This window comes from Psammomys obesus, unplaced genomic scaffold (genome assembly GCF_907164565.1).
Source record: "Psammomys obesus unplaced genomic scaffold, mPsaObe1.curated_primary_1811, whole genome shotgun sequence".
Lineage (NCBI taxonomy): Eukaryota > Metazoa > Chordata > Mammalia > Rodentia > Muridae > Psammomys > Psammomys obesus.
The window spans coordinates 1,627,504-1,647,754 of NW_026596040.1; the positions used below are offsets into that span (position 1 = coordinate 1,627,504).

The 20,251-nt window shown below is 40.7% G+C and overlaps 1 protein-coding gene and 1 pseudogene across 4 annotated transcripts in view; both read right to left on the bottom strand.

The window, feature by feature from the left end:
- The window catches only part of Nr3c1 (nuclear receptor subfamily 3 group C member 1), an 89,766-nt gene that overhangs the window by 32,803 nt on the left and 36,712 nt on the right, over positions 1 to 20,251 (bottom strand). The gene's annotated exons all lie outside the window — the stretch shown is intronic.
- LOC129688138 (actin, cytoplasmic 2-like) lies at positions 744 to 1,746 on the bottom strand (annotated as a pseudogene).

The window sequence follows — 20,251 nt, forward strand, 5'->3', positions numbered from 1 at the left end:
CTTCCTTCCTTCCTTCCTTCCTTCCTTCCTTCCTTCCTTCCTTCCTTCCTTCCTTCCTTCCTTCTCCAGTTACTGCAGACTTTTCTTTACATAATGACATGTTGCTAGGGCTAATGTTCTTACTGAACAGCAGAAAACCAAAAATTTGTCATTTCTTAAAGAATTGAGTACAAAAAAAATCTTCCATAAATTAAAAGGATGAATACATTTACAGGTGTCAATATAAATGTTCCCAACTCAAGAAAAGCAACAACCCATGGTGGTCAGGAGAGAAAAAACCAGAACAGAAACTGGACCCTAAGGCTCGGACTTTCCTACCCTCTTAGACCAGCAAGTCAGGACCCTTGCCAGCCTCGAGAAGTCCTGGCAGCCAGCTGTCAGTAATTCCCTGTACAGACCACTACATGGTGCTCACACTGATCCACCAGGCTGGGGTGTCTCTTCCACGGGGTGCTCTCCCCAGCCACCAAGTGACCGAGTCACATGGACTAAGGACTAAATCAAGACATGCACAGGGTATTAAACATATACCAAGGGAACAGGCAACTTGAACACAAGGTCAAAATTCAGCAACAAGTTCCACAATCCAGTGCTGGTATCAGATACAGGCTTCAAGGACAAATTTTTTTTTCAAAGGCTTATTTCAGTTTCCTAAGGCTAGCATGAGGTGTGTACATTTGCTGGGGAAAATCGATACTTCAGAATCAGCTCATGGAGCAGATGGCTGGCACCTGCTCAGCCATCTAGAAGTGTTTGTTGTGGACAATGGAGGGGCCTGACTTGTCATATTCCTGCTTACTGATCCACATCTACTGGAAGGTGGACAAAGAGGTCAGGATGGAGCCGCCAATCCAGACTGAGCACTTGCACTCAGGAGGAGCAGTGATCATAATCTTCATTGTTTTGGGTGCTAGGGCTGTGATCTCTTCTGTATCCTGTCAGCAATGCCTAGATACATGGTGGAACCACCGGACAGCACTGTATTGACATACAGGTCCTTGCAGAGGTCCACATCATACTTCATGATGGAGTTGAAGGTGGTCTCATGGATGCTGCACAACTCCATGCCCAGGAAGGAAGGCTGGAAGAGCGCCTCCGGACACAGGAGCCGCCCACAGCTGATGGTGATCACCTGCTCACCAGGCAGCTCATAGCTCTTCTCCAAGAAGGAGGAGGATGCAGCAGCCGTTTCTTGCTCAAAATCCAGGGCAATATAGCACAGCTTCTCCTTAATGTCATGAACAATTTCCTGCTTAGCCGTGGTGGTAAAGCTGTAGCCCTGCTCAGTCAGGATTTTCATGAGGTGGTGGGTCAGGTCCCGGCCAGCCAGGTCCAGACACAGATGGCTTGGGGAAGGGCGTAGCCCTTGTAGATGGGCACTGTATGTGTGACCCCGTCACCAGAGTCCATGACAATGCCAGTGGTGCACCCAGATGCGTACCAAAACAGCACTGCCTAAATGGCCACGTACATGGCTGGGGTGCTGAACATTTCAAACATATCTGCGCTGCATCATCTTCTCTATGTTAGCTTTGGGGTTCATGGGGGCCTTGGTCAGAAGCGCAGGGTGCTCCTCAGAGGCCACATGCAGCTCACTGCAGAAGGTGTCATGCCAGATCTTCTCCACGTCGTCCCAGCTGGTGACAACGCTATGCTCGATAGGACACTTCAGGTCAGGATACCTCTCTTGCTCTGGGCCTCGTCATCCATGCAGGGATCTTTCTGTCCCATGCCTACCATGATGCCCTGGTGGCAAAGGGCAGGGCGACGGGGCGGTGAAAAGACAGACAGGGTAAGCCAGCAGTGGAGCATGAGCTCATGTTTCTTTCTATATAAACAAACCATTTGGTGTACCATTTCAGAGAACCTGGGTTGTATAAGTATTAACGAAGTGCCTAGTGTGTGCCGTGTTTGTTCTGGGAGTCCTGGTAAGACCCTATCCTGCCATCTACTGTGGCATCTCCGAACCACAAGATTTTGGGGCTCACAATGCCATGTAACATTTCACATGGGTGGCCTGGGTACCTTTTGATAGGTTTGTGTGCTCCTTCTACTAGTAACTTCTTTGAAGAGGCACGGGGTTCATGTGTTGCAACTCTTTACACAATGGGCCTCTTGTATATGGTTCTAATAAAGATAATAAAAGCATAAATATGCTAAATAAAATATCCTATCTGACCTGGGAAAGAATTTGAAGCATTTAATATGATAGGTGCTTATGAGATTATACTCAATACAAGTATAACCCTGCAGCTTAGTACCACCGTGTGTTCTATGAGAAGAAGTAAGTAGAATAACAAAATCTTATGACACAGACACGGTTATGAACAGCACAGAGTCTGACACATTGGCTTTAAGTTAGACAATTAGCAAAGTCCAATCATGTCTTCCTGCTTGCCTACAGCCCTCTGGGCGTTTTCTTACATTAAATTAACACTGTGAACCAGTACTCCCACTATGAAAAGGTCGCACAACAGTGATCTTGAAATCAAGGAGCATAAAGTAACAAAGTAACAGCAGGAATTTCCCTGTGTTCACTTGTAATCAATCCTATTTCTTTTAAAGGCAATGAGTTAGTTATTTTACAACTGCGTTAAGTTTTCAGATAGTCTACAAACTAATGCATATCTCAGGCTAAAAGCTTCAAAAATTTCCAGATATACCTATAAGAACAAAAAAAAAAAAACAAAAAAAAAAAACAAAAAAAAAAAAAACCAGGATAGTGTGTCTACATTTAGTGCAAGGAAAGAAAAATCCACAAAGCAAAGGGAAATCCCTCAGAACAGTCTTGAGACCACATTCTTTATCCCATCAATTGCTAAAGCTTAATTCTCATGTTATTGTGAGGTGCTGGTTTCTGCTGTGCCAATCTACTACTGGATGAGTCTCTTCTGGTTCCCCCCTTGATTCCTCAGTATTCACAGAAACAAAGTACACACTTGAAAGACAGGAAGGGACACGTTTACTAGTATTCCCCATTACTAGATCAAGAGGTAAACAAGTAGTCTTTAGAGGGGATGGAAAAGCTACTTAAAGGCTGAAAAGATTTTCAATAGGTTATAAACAAACCAAAACAAAATGCCCCCATCACAGCAAAAGCCATATTACAAATTACAGGTTTTAACTCTATATGTCAAGACTCCTAATTAGAAGCTTCCATAAACAATACTATTTAATTTATGGACTGAGAATAAAGAAATTAGGCTATTTGTTCATCAAAGTTGTATCATAAAATACCACCTGGATCTAAATGCAGCCATCCTGACAGCTTCCTAGTAAGGATCGGAGGGTAGTAGCCTTTAAGGTGGGTAATTTTTTTCTAAGAGTACGTGGGTCCCACACTACTGAGATAAATATGAAAATTCAGTTCCAATTCATCCTCCTCTATCTGTGAAATTATTTTTAAAAATACATTTGTAATTTAAAGATACAAAAGCATGTAGTGGTGTTTTCATTTTCCTTAGAGCCTTATATTGAGTTAAGTCAGTATACTGGCTTTCCCATTTTTATTTTAAAACTCATATGAGTCATTAAAACACTGTAGTCACGGAGAGCACACATCACAGATACAGAAGCAGAGACATGTCGTGTGCACGCAACACCTTACTTGATCTCAGAGCAGGTTTGAAGCATACCGTGTGCTGGACTTATGTCCTGGGCCCTGGAGCTTTTCAAAGTATATTTTAAGATAAGATACACTGCTGCACTAAGGTATCAAGTTGCACATGAACAGCTACAAGGAAGTCATTTTCTAAACTGTAACAGAAATATTAAATAGTTAATTTAAGTAAAACAAAGTATTTATTATACAGTCTGAGCTGAGGGGGAAGTGTCTAATCACACTGTCGGATCTACAAACGGAAGACACGTCTACTATTAGAAAAACAATATGGGCATGTTAACTTGTTAGCTGATGTTGAACAGATTGATAAAGCTACGTAATTCTCATGATTCAGTTTAAAGGGTACTAAAATATCATAATTTATATATCCAACTCAACTATTAGGTAACAGGTACTTGACACACAAATTCTGTGATCCAAGAAGCATTGGATCAGCGTGGAAAGTTAAGACTCGGGTTATTTTGAAGAACACCAGTCCCTGGACGCTCTACACATCATCGGCCAGGAGAAGGGAATATATGACGTTGGATTCAACACGGAAGGCTGACAGCTGTTTCACTTTTAGCACATACCAACTACGAATATTTGGCTAACTACAGCAGAGTAACTTGGAATATGCATGCATCTTTGGCTAACTATGGCAGAGCCATACAGACTAGTTATACTATGGCAGTAACTGTAGGATGGAAATCTCCTATTCCACAAAACTAGGGTGAAATGACAGCCAAAGAAGTAGTGTCAGGCCATAAAATTGAGCATTCTTGTACGCTCTTGGTACAAGTCCTCTTGGTAAGTTATGTAAATACACACAGGCAAATATTACAGCATATGCATGTTGCATGTTCTATTGTTACTCACATACATGTTCGCAGTAATTCAGAAGATAGGCAATATAAGCTACTATGTAGTTTTTACTTCTATAAATTTCAAAATGGAAAACAAGATTTTTTTTTTTCAGAATCCAAAAAAGTGTAAACTACTATAGTTCAAATTAGGATATTCCTACGACAGTAACTGTGTTTCTTCTAAAACTGAATTCACTTATATTTTAGAAACAACATGGGCAAAACTTAAAAATAATAGGTGAGTGTGCTTTTTGTTTGAGAGAAATTTTTTTTAGTGTAAAAGTTCCACTGGCACGGATGCTTTTTTGAGGAGCATTGTGCCTGGTAATGCAATGGAAACAGGCCATCTGGCAGCCTTGACAGTGATGAGCATTATAACCACACACTGGATTTCTGCTTCTTTTACCTGTCTTCTTTGTTCCCCTCTAAACTATTTTGAATATTTAAGTGTAAACCAGGGGCTGGAGTGTTGGCTCAGGGATTAAGACCACTGGGTGCTCTTGCAAGGGACCCGGGTTCAGTTCCCTGCACCCACATGGTAGCTCACAACCATCTGTATGTAACTCCAGTTCCAGTAGGATCTGACACCCTCTTCTGACCTCCATGGCATCACAGTATATGCACAGTATATGTACACACACAGTATACATACAGGCAAGCAAAACATCCACATACAATTTATTTTCATTAAAGTAAATGAAATACTATATTGTTTGAAACAAAACTTTTTTCTTCACAATTTATTCATTATATATCCTAATTGAAGCCCCCTCCCTCAGCTCCCCCAGTCCCACCCTCTCTTCCTCCTCCCCTCATCCCTTTCTCTTCATCCACTGAATGGCAGAATTCTCCACTATTGACATTTGCCCATTGCTTGTCAAGTCACATCAGGACTGCCTGAATCCTTTTCCTCCATGGCCTGGCAAGGCTGCATCAACAGGGGCTAGTGATCAGAGAGCAGGCAACTGAGTTCATGAGAGAGGCAGCCCCTGATCCCCTCTCTCAGAGATCCACATGGAGACTGGGCTGCCAATCAGCCACATCTGAGCATGAGGTCTAGGTCGTCTCCATGCATGATCCTCCCTTGGTGCATCAGTCTCTGCAGGACCCCCTGGGCTCAGATCTTTAAGTTTTGTTGGTCTCCTTGTGGGGCTCCTGTCCCCTCCATGTCCCTTTACTCCCACCCTTCTCTTCCTCCATAAGACTCCCTGTGCTCTGCCCAAAGTTTGGCCCTGAGTCTCAGCATTTGCTTCAATCCCCTGTTGGGTGAATTCTTTCAGAAGACCCTCTATAGTAGACTCCCATCCTGTTTCCTCTCTTCCACTGCTTCTGGTGTCTATCCGGTTGGCAATTCTGCTAATTTTTACGGTTTTCTACAGAGATGAGTCCACTAACAATGGCTTAAGTGCATACAAATAGGTTAGTTAAAAAGCTAGAAAACGAAGTATATTTGTTACAGTAATGGTTATTTCCATAGAAGATCAGAGTGGGAGGACATCTTCCACAGTCACTCTGAAATCCTCCAGGGTGTTGTTTATGTTCTGTTTCTTGCTCTGGCTAGGAATTCCAAAATTGCAAGCTTCACAACTATTCTTATATATAAATGTTTTGGTTCATAAAACTTCTATGAGTAGTAGTTTTATTTATCTGAGACAGGGTATCATTGTATTGCTGTGGAACTCTCAGAGATCTACCTGCAGCCCAAGATTAAAGGCATATCAGCACCACACTGGGCTTCACTGAACTTTCAAATTCAAAATAAATAAGCAGAAAAATCTCCGCATTGTCTCTGCTACCCTAGTTTTGATGATTTCCTTCCTTCTATTGTCTTTAGTCTTGTATATTTTCTTTCTCGAATTCTTAGACTGGTCTTATTTTTCTATATTCTTGCCCACTTATCTTATTTCTGGGTCATCTTATTTTTCTGTTTCACTTGTTCTATTGAGATCTTTAACTGTGTCACTGTCCTGTAATTTGAAGGTCTCAGTCACAGTCTCTGAAGGTTTCTTTAAAAAGCAACACACTATTATTGATGAAAGTTGTTCTTACATCTGAACACACACATGATACAGTTTAAGGGAAGTTTCCTTTTCCCTACATGTTTTCTGTTTTCACCCAGATGGGTTTTTCGTTTTGTTTGATCTCTGTTGCAAAACTGGAAGCTCTCCTTTTGTCACCTCACCCGCCCACACCCCCTGTGCCGGCAGGAAATTCAAGGGCTTTGTCTATGAAAATACAAGCAGCAACAGTGGAGGCCCTGACATAGGAAGTTCAAATTCTACGGGATGTATTAAGCAAGTTACATTTCCAAACTAAGAATGCGCAAGGGGATAATGCAATGTTAAAGTAAGCAAACTTAATGAATGTCAACTTTGCTTTACCCAAGACTTAGCTGACTCCGTTAACTCAATAATTACAAATGCTCTTAAATCACAAAGTTTTATTTTGACTACTTTTAAACATGAATGCCAATAATAACATAAATCATCACTAGTCCTTTAAGAGACATCTATATACAAGGATCAAACACTGCAAGTATCATCTCTTTCAAAACAAGAAGGTACATCTTACCTCTGCAAACTGTTCTGAGAGTATGTACCTTGTACTGTATATTTCTAACAAAAGAGTTGAAATTAAGATGACATTATTCAATAACAACTTGTTATTAAATATTCTTGAATAAGCATTATTCAAAATGTAGAATTGTTAGAAAAGATAAAACTATTTCAAGTACATTTTTGCAGAATATATAATTATATAATTTACAATAAATAAATATGAGCAAATGCCTTCAATGTTTATTTTGAAATCAACTGAAATGTTAGTCCTCTGGGCTCAAACTCAGCAGAGTTTCATAGCAAAAAAAAAAAAAAAAAAAAAAAAGGAGAAGCAAGTGAAAATGTATTTTATCACGTATCCTGGCATAAATCCAGCTGATGTTTGTCTAGGATGATGCAATGGTTGAGTTGTAAGTGGCTCCAGTGACGGCATATTCAAAAGTACAGCCACAGTCAAAACAGTAGGAACAACAAAGAGATATCAAGCAGGTGAAAATACATTATGCTTTAAGAATTTTTAATTAGTTTAAGTACTTTAATTAATTACTGCTTCACCCAGCAATGGATCCAAACAGATGCAGAGACACACAGCCAAACATTAGGCAGAACTCGGAGGGTCTTGTATAAGAGCTAGGGGAAGGACAGAGGGACCTGGAGGGGACAAGAAGGCCACAAGAAGACAGAGTTAGCTAACCTAGGTCTATGGAGGCTCACAGAGAATGAAGCACCAATCAAAGAGCATACACGGGCTGGACCTAGATGCCCTACATATATGTAGCTGATGGGAAGCTCAGTCTTCATGAGGGTTCCCTAGCAATTAGAGTGGGGTTATCTTTGACATGTTGCCTGCTTTTGGGTCACTTTCCCTAGCTGAGTTGTCTTTTTGGGCCTCAGGAGAAGAGGATGCACTTAGTTCTGATGCAACTTGATGTGCCCCAATGAGTTGGGGGGGCACTCCCCTTTTCTGATGAGAAGGGGAGGAGGGAAAAGGGGAAGAATGTGGAAGACTGGGACCAGAAAGAGAGGAGGAGGGAGCTGCAATAGGGATGCGAAGAAACATTTTTTAATTACTTTCCTTTTAGTTACTTCACTTGACCTGTTAATGAACTGATGCTAACTCTAACCTGGTGTGGGGTTCGCAGGATATCATGCTCCTCTATATCAGTGATCTCATTATTTTACCTTTACATCATATCTGAGAATGGGTTACACTAAGTCTCCATTTTTTGAAGATAATGAACAAGATTAGTAAACAAGTTCCAGGGGTCGAAGTCACCAACTTGGAAGCTTCCTCACAAGAAACCTATAGCCCAGGAGTTCATTACCTTCTATTGGTATTCTCCATGTTGACTTCATATTGATACAAAAGTTACCACGGACATGTATTTGATAATCACATTTGCAGAGAAGTTGGAAATAACAACTAAAGGTTTCATGGCAGTACATTATCAAAACAGTAACAACAACAACAACTAAAAACCCTCTAGTGAGAATTTTGTAATTTTGGTTTCCTTAAAAAAAAAAATTGAAATATTGTGGAACATGTTTTTTGTTTCAATCCAGGTGTGGGGATATGAGGCTGCTTCACAGCAGCTGTCTATGATTTGCCTCTTGCTCTGGCAGAGATGCGGTTTTGCCATCTGTAGGTAGTTTCTGCAAGTGAGTGAAGTTTGGAATTCTGGGGACTTCTCGGAGGATATATAAATGCTAGATCCCTGATAGGGGTTGTTGCTTGTTGGGGGCTGGATGCTGTTGATCATGGTTTGAATAGTCATGTGCAAGAAATAGGGAGGAGAAGAAAAAAGTAGATATCCTGGTGGCGAAGATAAAACTTGCCCCAAGGAACACAACATCCCTAATCAGCAGGAAGTAGTCTAATGATAGAATCACCCCTCTTACCTCTCTCCTTTTTGCTCTATCTAGTGCTGGGTGTTAAAAGGGTGGAGAGGGGTGGGAGACAAAAAAACCCACACAGTAGTAAATCTGGCTGCAAGTGCCCAGACCAGGGCTGGGCACAATGGGAAACTTGATTTCAAATGTTGGGAATGGAAAGAGATGAAGGAATGGAGATTTTGTTTCAAGACTCCAGCAAAAATTTATTATAGCTGTTTCCTCTGGATTATTCCCCACTTTGCTCTCAATCCCTCAACTTGTTTGAGGACTGAATCAGAAAGTCCTGAGCAAAGGTACAAGGAATACCGATCAAGGTCTGAATCAGAAGTGAGGAAACATGCTGCGTGCTTAGGACTCTAAGTGTAACTAATAGGACAATAGTTTGTTTTTATGAAGCATCTATAGTTCACTGTGGAAGATATAAGGAAATATTGTTATATACACTATGAAATGTATAGAGGCCTTAGTAACCAGACACTAGCACAACCTATAAACCTAGAAAATTACAAATTTGTAAATATGTACATTTTCTGGACTAAGACAGGAAAAAATAATTGTCAGATCCCATTTGTAGTACTACTACTATTATTATTACTATTATTTGTGTGTAACAGGGTCTCTCTATGTACTGGAGACCAGGTTGGCCTCAAACTCATGGAGATCTGACTGTTTCTGCCTCCTAAATACTGGGATTAAAGGCATATAGCACCACACCAAGCTAAAATTGAATAGTTTTAAGATATGTCAACAGAGTTTATTAAAAAAATTAAAATGATGAGATATAAAATCTCCAACACTTACAGGAAAACTATTGTGAAAATAAGAACCACTGCAGTCATTCAGTGTAATATAAGGACTGACGTTTTCTTACGAAGAGAAAACCATTAGATTCAGATAATCAAGATTGCTTGCTGGGGTCATGATATCTGCCTATTGAAAACTGACTTCTGGTATTTGTAACGCAGCAGTAAGAAGGTGGCTAGAAGTGATTGGTTTCTATAATTTACAATAGAGGCTGTATGGTTAATGACTTTGCAGGACTTTTTTAGAGAGTGAAGCTGTTTATAATGTGCAGTTGCCTTCCTCAAAATGATATTACTTAAGATGCACATACATATTCAAAGTATGCAAAAATATTTTGTAATAATTATGGTTTATCTGAATTGTTTTACCGAGGTTAAAAAGTAGAAAGTTCAAAATCTCATGTTACAAAAGCAAATGTAATTTGGAATATTTTCAAGTTGCAGGGTTTGAGATATTTTTATGTTAATTTTCACTGATTTATACTAATGGCACAAAATAATGGGTTTAATCATGACATTTGTTTTTCTAAGTCTGGTTTATTTTGCTTAACAGTTTCATTTTTAGTGGTGGTGCAACAGTCAAAGAATATATACATGCTACCTATTCTTCATCCTTGCACTGGTGGATGATTAGGCTGATTCCATGGCTTGACTAGCCTGAGTACTGCCACATTAAAAAACATGAGTTTCATAGGTGCCTTTGATGCCTGTGAGGATGTGCTGAAGAGTGGTCTGGTTGTTTGTTAAGAACCTCCATACTATATGTCTATATGAGTGAGTATATGCCATGTGCGTCTTTCTGCTTCTGAGATAGCTCACTCACGATGATCTTTTCCAGGTCCCACCATTTACCTGCAAATTTCATGATTTCCTTGTTTTTTATTGCTGAGTAATACTCCATTGTATAGATGTACCACAGTTTCTGCATCCATTCTTCAGTTGAGGGGCATCTGGGCTGTTTCCAGCTTCTGGCTATTACAAATAAGGCTGCTACAAACATGGTTGAGCAAATGTCCTTATTGTGTACTTGAGCCTCTTTTGGGTATATGCCTAGGAGTGGTATGGCTGGATCTTGAGGAAGCGCTATTCCTAGTTGTCTTAGGAATTGCTTTCCAGAGTGGTTGTACAAGATCACATTCCCACTAGCAGTGGAGGAGGGTTCCCCTTTCTTCACAACCTCTCCAGCATATGCTGTCACTTGAGTTTTTCATCTTGGCCATTCTGCTGGGTGTAAGGTGAAATCTCAGGGTTGTTTTGATTTGCATTTCCCTTATGACTAAGACCTCCTCTATCAGTGGACTTGGGGAGGGGCATGCATGCAGAGGGTGGAGGAAGGGAGGGATTAGAACAGGAGTAGGGAGGAAACCACAGGGGGGATACAAAGTGAATAAAGTGTAATTAAAAAAGAATTTTTAAAAAGTGAATAAATTGAAATAAATAAATAAACTTAAAAAAAAAAAAAGAACCTCCATACTGATTTCTGTAATGGCTGGCTTAACTGAGAAGGGGAGAATCTTGGAGAAAGGAGTGGGGCCATCAAAACACATTTCGTGAAATTCTCAAGGTATTTAAAAAAATTACTGCAGCAACTCAAAATAATCTCCACAATGTAACAACCGTGTATATGGGCCACCTCGCCTGCCACCCCTGCCAGCGTTTGTCATGGGAACGCTCTGTGTGTGCGAACAGATACACGTGTACTGAAGCTGGGTGTCTTCCTCAATCACTGCTCACCTTACTGTCTGAGGCAGGTCTCTCAACGGAGTTTAAACTCAGCACTTTGGCTAAACTGAACGGGCAGCAGGCACTAGCGATCTCCCTGTATCTGCCCCTGTAGCCCTACGCTACGGGCACATGCCACCACACCTGTCCCCACCTTTTTCTTTCCACATGGATCCTAGCAGGGGCTCAGTCTTTAGGACTGCAAGGCAAGTACATGGCCACGTTGCTTGTTTGCTTTATTTTTCAAGGTCCAGTTGTTTAAAATAAAGACTTACTTTTGACTTGACTCACACTAAGGAGCAGACGCTCTAAGTGAGGAGAGCCCATGCCTCTCGGAATCTGTTCCTGGCGTGCTTTGGCTTCTTTTATTCTCTTACTCTCTTGAAAGTTTAGCATACTCCTTTCATAGATATTTAATAATTCAGAAGATTTTTCTCATCACCAGCTTTAGCTCCCAAATATATGACAAGAGACCTATTAGACTTATTAATAAGCTTTAGGCACAATAATTGGGCAGATATTCTTTAATACTAATTCTCTATGCTAGTCTGGCTACTTCCCAGCCACATGCCCCACGTTATTTGCCATATATTCTGTCTGGGTTGTTTCAAGTCCATCAGGTCAGTTCCCCATGGCAACATCCTTTATCTCTTCTTCCTTTCTTCTCCTCCTCATGGTGCCTACCTGAGACCCCCAAGCCCAGGAACGGAGGCCCGGCCTACTTCTCTTCTGCCCAGCTACAGGCTGTCCAGCTTTTTTATTAAATAATCAGAGATAACTGAGAAACAAAGTTTACACAACAATGATCAGAGTATGTGACGGGGCCAGACTTGAGCAGTTGTATACATAGGGCACCGTAACAACCACCAACATACTCTGCAGCCACCTCCTCATTTTTAATGTATTGTTTCTTCAGAGCAGTATGTTTATGTCACAGGACACGTGGAGTAACAAGACACTGGTTCTTGGGCACTTTGGTTCTGGGCTTCTAACCTTTGCTTAATGGCTTTCTCACAGCATATCGGTGAACATCACCTCCCTTAGAGAGACTGAAGAGCTTTCAGGTTCTGCTAGTTCTTTTGGGATCACTGAATCAGTTCAGGAATACCTTTTCTCCATTTTTTTTTTTTTTAACAGCCACACTGGGACCACTCTGATCGGCATCCACATTGCATCCCTGAACTTGTGCTTAGTTTTTCCAGTTCTTCTCGGTCTGTTACAACGCTCCTTGCTCAACAGCAGGCACACTGTGCTCTGGGTCAAGATGCCTTGCTTCATGGGAAAAGCTTTTTTGTCATTCCCACCACTGATTCAGACCTCTTAAGACTTCCACTAGTCACTGAGAACATCAAGGATCTAATTGTGTGGCCATGTGCTTCTCATAGAAGGTATGAAGCTGTGTTCATCATCCATGTCAAGGAGTTTCTGACAGCCAGTGGCTTCATCTTGTCACCCTAGTGAACCGTAGGAGGTACTACACAAACAAAGGAATTCTTGTTTTCTTGATAAAAGTCATCCTGATTGGGATAAACTGCCTTTTCCTAATGTCTGGAGACACTGAACTTTTTCCCTCATGGATTTATTGTCCACTTATACTGTTATTATTTTAAAAGTATTCATTCAGATATTCACTTTTGATGTTTAACTTTTGAATTCTTCCTGGATTGTACTCTGGATTGTAATCTCGGTGAATATCTGGTGAAGACTTCCTCCTACTCTGTAGACTGTCTCTTCATGCTGAAGACTGATCCCTTTCCTATTCTGCCTTCTAATTTCATGCAATGCAATACCCAGTTTTCCTATTACTATTTGGATATGCTGGCTAGTTTTATATCAACTTGACACAAGCTGGAATCATTCAGTAGGAGGGTACCTTGACTGAGAAGATATCCCCACCAAATCAGCGTGCGGGCAAGCCTATCTGGGTATTTTCCTGATTGATGTGGAAGGCCCCAGCTCCCCAGCTCATTGTGGTCAGTGTTAGGCACTGGCAGGTGGTCCTGGGTAAGTAGGCTGAGCAAGCTCCTGGAGGGGAGCAGGGGACAAGCTATCAAGCAGCATTTCTTCATTTCTTCTGGTTCCTGCCTCCAGGTTCTTAGCCCGAGCTCCCCAATGATGGACTACAAACCCTAAGATGAAGTAAACTCTTTCCTCCCCAAGTTGCTTTTGGTCATGGTGTGTTATCACAGAAATAGAAACTCTAACTAAAACATCAGACTTTTAGAGTCTTCTTCAAAAAGTCCCTGACTGTGCATCTTCCAATGTCTCCCTCTGTGTTTTCCTGTAGTAGTTTCAGAGTTTTGGTTCTGTCTTTGATCCATTTTGAGTTTGTACAAGGTGAGAGGTAATACTCAAATTTCAGTATTTTGTCTGTATTAAGTTTTCCTAATAACTTCTTAGAGAATATTTTTCTTCAGTGAATGTTTTGGCCCCATGTGGATCACTAGACTATGTTGCTGTCTGTTTATTTCAGGATGCTCTATTCTGGTTCCTTGGTCCATAGTTTTTCTTTTCACATAAGTATAGTGGTGGTTTTGTTCCTTTGGCCCTGTATATAATTCCAACTGAAGGACTTTGTTGTCTCTGAGAATTGTCCCCTTTCCTTTTAAGATTGCTTTGTGTGTTTGGGGGCTATAGGACTTTGATGTTAATTATATATTGCTTTTGTCTGAGTTTTAGGCATAATGTCATTGGGGTTTGATGGGGATTGATTGTATCAAATCTGTAGACAATTTTCAGTAATACAATATGCTATTTCAGTCATTATTTCTAGCATCACTGCTTACATTTCTCTATTCGGTGCATTCACCTTTGCATTTGGTGAATTACTTTACTCAACTGTCACATCACCTTTTATTCCACAGTTAAGGTAAGTTCTGGTCAGCAAAGCTGGGGGCCCTACAGAGTTGGGGGACCCAACGGCAATGAAATGATGAGCTGCTGGCTGCAATGCGGCTACCATCTTGAGCAGTGGAGGGTGCGAGCAGGCCTCCCCTCTCTACAGTCTCACCTTGAAGATTTGAAAGAACTGAAACTAGAAGCAGTGTCACAGCTCTTTACTTCTATTTTAAAAACACGTAACATCTGCACCTGCAAACTCACACCTGAGCTCGAAACCCCGACTCTGATAATTATTTTAAAAGTATCACAGTGGCAAAGGGCTAATGCTCTTTATTTTTAAATGCCTTATACTAAGTACCATTTCTAACATCTACTAAAGGATACACAAAGAGTCTTCAGGAAACTAATTTTATTATAAAATAATAATAATAATAATAATAATAATAATAATAATAATAATAACCACCAACATAGCTGTTGGCTTCCCATCTTTTGGTACTCAGGAAACAGCTTCAAAAGGCTGCTCGCCCTAATTATATTTCTCTTTAGAAACTTAGGCTAAACTAACCTCAAAGACTACAAATCATTAGCATGAAAAGATATTAATAAATTCAGGTAACTGTATACTTAATAGAACTAACATGCTGCTTGCATGTAATCCCTCAACTTGTTTTTGTTTAAAGAATAAAGTCCTGCAGTTAGTACTAGAGCTCCAATGTCTGTCCTGTCCACCTTTCCAGAAGAGCATTCCTTTATGCACACAACAAGGCAAGGCTTTCTGAACCCTTGCCCATTTGCTGACTGTGTCTGAAGCCTTGCGTTCTACCATGGGTAACACGAGAGTTATTCAACATGTGGTTCTTTAACCTTCACCTCACTTCTGGGTTTTCAAGGAGGTTTCTTAACCACTCCAGTTAACAATATTTTCCTTTAATGGTGTTTTTGAGATAGTTTCTCATTAGCCCAGACAGGCCTTGAACTCCTAAAGTGGCTCCTGTTTCAGCCTCTTGAGTCCTAGGATTACACATGTGTAACACAGTGCCCGGCTGCCAGATCATCTGCTGACTTTTCCTCATGTTCAGCTAACCTCTCTGCTAGCAAACTCTACAGCTCTAATTTTAAGATCCGAATGTGACTTTTGAAAATGCCCACTGAAAGTATAAACGATAACACTCAATTAATTATTAAAAAAGCAGAATAAGGTTAAAAACAGGCAGTTAGTATGTGACTACAATACCAGTACTTGGTAGGCAAAGGAAGGAGCATCAGAAATTCAAGTTCAGCCTCAAGTACATAGTGAGCTTGAAGCTAGTCTGAGGAGCATGAGGCCCTGTCTCAAAACAAAACATACAGGACAAGTTCATAACGTGTGGAAATCTCACTTTTAGACATGGACACAACAATTACAATTTAATTATACCTTGATTTCATATTTGCAAGTTTCCCTATATGCTAAATTTGTCACACCAAAAATGCGGTGTCATCCTGGCTATCTGCAGAAACAGAATGAGGAAAACACTGACTTTACTAAAAAGCACATTTCAAACAGAAAGAGACACACTGCCTTCCTGCTTTCAGGCCCTCATATTATAAATGTCTTTCTTGTGTACTTAGTACCACATTTAAAATTTAATTACCATGAATAATGAAAATCTGCTACATAGCTAACACAATACAATGTAAACACCTACTTAAAAGATGGTATAGATCTCAATCAATCCACATCTGTCAGCATAGGGACACACAGGGAAAAGTTTTGGAGCCTTATGACATTCCCTTCTTGTATTTTATAATCCTTAAAAAAAAAATCATTCCTAGTTCATGGTGATTTTAGAGCCAGATGATCTGGGACTACAGCCTGCCAAGCCCTGATGCACATTTTAGTTGCAGTACCATGAGGGATCACCACAAAAATGCTACATGAATATAAGGAAGTTAAAGATCTTAATAAATAAAATATGCAGGTAGAATGATTTCTTTATTTGCAGATAGACACCTTATAAATGTCTGAGTGCAGAGAAATAGGAATTTCTAGGGTGAATATATAAAAATATGAGAAAAAGTCAGAGAGGTTGTCCTGGCTAGTTTTATGTCAACCTAACACAGGCTATTTGTTTTCAGGAAAAGGGAACCTCAGTTAAGAAAATGTTCCTACCAGAATAGCCTGTGGGCAGCACTGTAGGGCATCGTCTTGATTGACGACTGATGGCTGAGGACCCAGAGCACTCTAACTGGTACCACCTTTGGTGGTCCTGGGTTCTGTAAGAAAGGATACTGAGCAAGCCATGAGGACCAAGAGGATCAAGCAAGTGAGCAGCATCCCTCAATGGCTTCTACATCTGCTCTTGCCTCAGGTTCTTGCCCTGTATGAGTTCTTGCCCTGTCCTGCCCTCAGTGATGGACTGCACACATAAGATGAAATAAGCCCCTTACTTCTGACAAGGCTTTTGGTCATGGTGTTTTATCATAGCACGCGAAACCTAATGAAGACAGAGGGACCAGACTTTGAAATTGTTTTTTTGTAATGTGTGTATGAATGGCATATGTACGTGGGACAGGAAGCATGCAGGCCTATGCATGTGCTGGGACTAAAGGAAGGTGGCAGATGACTGTTGTATCACTTTCTGCCTTATTCCCTTGAGACAGTTTCTCACTGAACCTGAGCCAGGCTAGTGGCTATTAAACCCTAGTGATTCTCCTGCCTCCACCCACCACAGCACAGCGGTTAGCGCAGGCAGGACCTCAACCAGCTGCAATTAGAGACTGAGGTCCTCAGGCTTGTGCAGCAAGTTACCATCACACCATCTCCCCAGCTTCTCCTTTGTGATTTTTACATTAAATTTTATTCTGTATTTTAGAGAAGTTAGTAAATTTAACCCCAAAAGAAAACTTTGCTAAAAGTTCTCTCCCATCTACCCTACCAAATTTTCATATGTTCATCTATTTATTTGTCCAGCTACTCATTCAACAATGATTTTGTAAACATGTACTTTTGTTAGAATAGTGCTATCTTAACTATCAAATACTTTGAAAGAGGCTCGGTCTGTAGCTTAGTAGTTAGAGTACTTGTATGAGTACAAGTATGTAGAAGTATTTCTAATTACTGCAACCAAATAAGCAACAAAAATTTGAAGAGTACAACTTAAAATTATCTTATAAACACAGAAAAAAATCTTTATGTATTAATAAGTATTTTCCCTGGATCTTCATCGGATGGGTGACAGAGAATAGAATCCCCATGCATTTCCTACCTACACTTTCCACCCTTAGTGACATTTTATGCAAATTCCTAACACTGTACACCTGGAGGTGTGAGAGAATAAGCCTTTTACACTATTTTTTTCTTTACTTGTAAAACAATGAAATAACTGCTAGGATGGGGAAATGCCTAGTGTTGTGATGGTACAGAAAGAGGCATCAGGGATCGTCTTGCTTTGAGATGTGATCTTTTAGTTAGGTTTTGGAGAATGGAGAAGGAATGGGAAGAAGAGTAGGTGAGAGGAGGAGTGCTAATTCTAGTATCAGTATTATGGAAAGGCACTGCAGCAGGAACGAGAGGATTAGAAGTGGGTTAGGACATGTGTACAATGTGCTAGGACAATGGCGACACTGACCTCATGGGTGATAGGACATTTACCTCGAGAGTGTCTGATTGGACTCCATGGGATGGAACCTTTACCTGATACTGCTGGGAAGTTAGGAAAAAAATAATAAAGATGAGAGGAAAAAATTGTGTCCAATAAAAAGCTTACCAAATCATGACACCTGTCCTGTTGAGATTTTTGGATAGTTTTTCCCCTTATTATTATTTTTTTTTTCAATTTGATACAAAGAGAGTTACCTGGGAAGAAGGAACCTCAATGGGGAAATGCCTCCATCAGGTCATATAATTTGACATGAAAAGGCCTAGCACACTGTGGGTGGTACCACCCCTGAGCAGGTGGTCCTGGGGTATGTAAGAAAGCAAACTAAGCAAGTCAGGGAGAGCAAGCCAATCAGCATCACTCTTTAACAGTTTCTGCTCCAGTTCCTGCCATAACTTCCCTTCATGATGAAATACAACCTTGAGGTGAAATAAACCCTTTCCTCCCCAAGTTCTCTTTGATCATGGGCTTTATCTCAGCAACATAAACCTAACTAAGACAACATCTTATAAGCCACTAAGAAGTGTCTGACCTGAAGGCAATAAGGGTAGTTATGGTGTTCCTTTTAAACAGTCGTGATCTGATATTATCTGTATGCATAAAAGCTACAGATACAAAATAGTGAGCACACACTAAAGATGAGAAGGATGACAGTTAAGATATTTCAGTAGTCTACGTAAGAAATCACTGTAGCTTCCCTTAAGATAGGATATGTTCTGATGGCAAATAATAATTAAGGAACCGAGTATATCTCAGATGTAGAGTGTAGCCTTTTCTTGATAAGGCCTTGGGGTTGATCCCTAGAAATACCACCACCACACATACACACACACACACACACACACACACATATGCATGCACACAGGCAACTTCATGTGGGGTTTATTCAAATCTTCAAGACTATAAGCAGCGAGAAGAAGGGAAAGTTAAGTATTGTCCAGATTCCAGCTTTGGGATGGGGACCAACAACACATAATATACCTGCCCGGATATCGGATACAGGAACAAGAGGAAGTAGAGCTTATGATAAGTAGAAAAGTGTTTCGGACATGCTGACTTTGAGAGGCCTGACAATAAGATAAGATACCCTGTAGGTAGTATACATATAGGTCAGGAGGTGAAAGATTTAAACTGTAGACACACAAGATAAAGGTGTCCATGCCTCCGAAACAACTGATGGCATTGATCAAGAATAAGAATGAAATGACAATGAGGGCCTAGGATAGAGCTCTGAAAACAAGGAAAAGCAGAGAACTTACAGAAAAGGGGCCCTAGTGGTAGGAAGAGGTGCAGAACCAGAGACTTGTAGCACAAATATCTGAGGAGGAAGTCTTTATAAACAGGCTCCTGATGCACAGCATGCAGGCGCGGCGCAGTAGGGCACTGGATAGAGTTCAGTGAAGTCAGTGACAAGATGATGGTGGCTTTAGACAAGGCAGTGTCAATGAGTGGAGACAGAAACTGACGATCCTCCAAGGTCAACAACTGCCTCCAAAAACCTTCCACAACTACTCCCCATTTCCTCTGCTACCACTCCAGCTCATTACTTCTTAGCAGATCTTTGGCACTCACTCTCACAGTTACCTTGCTGTTTAGTCTCTTCATAAAATCACTGTCACCTCCCACTAAACACAGAGTTTATATCCAATTGCCATGGAGCACAGCAGGGTAGCTCAGAAGCATCATTCTCTGTGCATCTTCTGTATAGAAGTGCACAGCCTCCCTCAGCTTCAGTTCTGCACTCTGCACCCTTATTTTCTACACATACAGATGTGATCAGACCATTGCTGTCGGTAACGCTTCAAAAGTCCTCATTGCCCTCAGTTCTGTCAGATCATTTTACATGGCTCGTAAGGGCTCACAATTTTGGTAAAATCCAAACCCCTTTACATGATATTCACCCCCCACTCCATTACTTGTCTCATGTCTATTCATATTGCTTGCAACTCAAAAGTCTTCCTCAAAATTCTGGCTTTAAGAATATTAACCACAACCTGATATGGTGGTGCATGCCTGTAATTTCAGCACTCCGGAGCGGGGGCAAAGGCTGGCAGGTCTCTGTGAGTTCGAGGCCAACCTGGTCTACAAAGCAAGTCCAGGACAGCCAAAGCTACACAGAGACCCTGTCTCAAACAAACAAACAAACAAACAAACAAACAAACAAACAAACACCACATTTAAAAAGTCAAGATGTGAATATGAGTGCAGAGGAAACTAATTTTCTTCTTAAGGTATGGGTCTTTCTTTAACAGACTGGATAAATAACAGCTGACAGAAAATCTGTCATAAAATAGATTCCTAGTTGTGCTATGAAACACGTGGC